The sequence below is a fragment of the Pinus tabuliformis genome, chromosome 5_2 (assembly GCF_031772625.1).
Source record: "Pinus tabuliformis cultivar Carrire ecotype Pingquan chromosome 5_2, CPIR1, whole genome shotgun sequence".
In the NCBI taxonomy this organism is placed as follows: domain Eukaryota; kingdom Viridiplantae; phylum Streptophyta; class Pinopsida; order Pinales; family Pinaceae; genus Pinus; species Pinus tabuliformis.
The window spans coordinates 1,078,815,913-1,078,818,048 of NC_142306.1; positions in this window are offsets into that span (position 1 = coordinate 1,078,815,913).

The following is a 2,136-nucleotide window of genomic DNA, read 5'->3' on the forward strand; positions in this document are numbered from 1 at the left end:
AGGATTCGTAGTGACCGAGTCCTAAACCGTAGGAGGCCCGGTGATCCATTGCCTGCTGACCGGGAGTCATTGCTCATTCAGGAGAATGCCCACTTGGAGAGGCTGTTGGCTAAGGCCAACCAAGAGAAAAATCTGCTAAGGAACATGAAGAATCACTATTGGGCGAGGATGCATGTTTGCAAGGCAAAAATGAAAATGTTCCAAAGGAGGTTGTCCGAGGCTCTTAGGCGGAAGAAGAAGACCAACCCCCTCCGTATCTTGGCTGAGGCATCCCTCAAGGATCATGGCACTCATTAGCATCAGCTACAGCACAAATCCCAGAATTTTTTGAGAATTTTGGGTAATTTTGGTATTTTTGGGAAATTTACAGGTTTTGGCTTCTCAACGGGTCTCACCCCCGGTGAGACCCTTTGTCATCATAGCTCCGTTTTGCAAAAACTCAGCATTGCTAGATTTTTCATGCAAAGTTACGCATTCCTATGGATGGACTTGAGTTTTCATGGAGTTTTGGGCCTCCAAAAGGTCAAAATACAACCAAATTTTGACTTTCTGCCCCTTTTTTGAGCTGCAGAAGTAGTCTTGAGAGAATTGACTTTTTACTGGGAAAATTACCTTCAAACCCAAACATTCCAGTTGGGTTGGAAAGTAGACTCAGAGACCTTTCCAACGAGTTATCCTGCACCTCATTCTGACACCGGGAAGGCCTCCAAACAGGGCTCCAAAGTGCGCGACCCATTGAGGAAGATGTGTGCGACCCGTTGAGGGAACTTTGCCAGATTTGACTAGTTCAGCTCAGAAATTGCAGTTTAGCTCCAGTTTGACTTTCTGAGGTCGATGGTGGTCCTCTTGACTATACTTGTGGCACTTTTTGGATACTTTTACTCTTGTTTAACTCTTCTAGAAGATTCTTGCATGTAAAGGGTAAAAATTGACTGTATGAACTGGTTTCCAAGTTTATAGAGGCAAGTTGTTTTGACTGCCTATTTTGTAGTGCTTAGTTTAGAAGTTGTTCAAACAGCTCCTAGGATTGTGAGCTCAACCCATGGAGGCAGGGAAAGAGGTTAGATCATCTATATTATGTACTTTCTTGCTCATTTTCATGGTTGAACTCTTGAGGGAGAAGCTATCATTGTATTATTCACTTGTATCTCTGCAATTTTTGGCTAAGGAAGACCAGGGTTTTGCAGTCATCTTTGGGATTCTTGTGGACTCATTGTGTTGATGGTGTGTCTTTTCATGTTATTGTAAGCTTTTTTATGTGATTCATTTCCTTTCTATACTGCTGCATATTAAACAAATGAAGTGATAAAGTTAGAATTCATGCTTGCCATGCTCTGCTTTCAAATTTGTTTAATTTCTATGTTTTCTACTGTCTAAAGAGAATTCAAATCCATTGTTTGCTATCTTTAGCCTTCTTATCTTTCTTCCTAATCATCCACTTCAGCTAAAGACATCAATACAAGCTCCTACCTTGCCCCAAAGACCCCCCTACAGAAACTGTGTCAAATCCCTGCACCCTAAATTGTAGCTCCTCAATTTGCCACCAAAAACCCCAAAAAACCCCAAATCAACCTTTATAATCAGTTTACTAGCCTAATATCAGTGTTACTTTGTTGGTCATCTCATCTCATTGAAGATTTGCCGAGATTTGACCGGAGAGAGCCTTCTCCTGCCCCGTAGGGCTAGCTACGAGGCTGAATGGTTTGATGTAGCTTTGAGATTTGCCTTTTCAGCCTGAGGTGAAATTTCAAGTGCTAACAATACTAATAACAATAAGGGGTTACACTAGTAGTATAGGGACCTAACATGCCCCTCTCCTTCAAAAAGTGTTGTCCTCAATGCTTGAGTAGTTCTTGATGCTTCTGTATAAAATTCTTGTCCTCCCATGTGGAATCTTCATAGGGTAAGTTCTTCCACTTGATGATATACTCTGAAATTGAATGATTTCGTAGCTTTCGGGTTCTTGTTTCTATGACTGCTCCAAGTTCCAATATGATTTTTCCTTCCTCGTCAAGTTTTGGAAATATTGTTTGAATTGGGATCTTCTGCAACTTTTGAATGAGTGGCCACACTTCTTCATCCTTCTTCCATTCATCTCTTGCTTCGTTTATCCAATATGGTTGGATAATATAAATA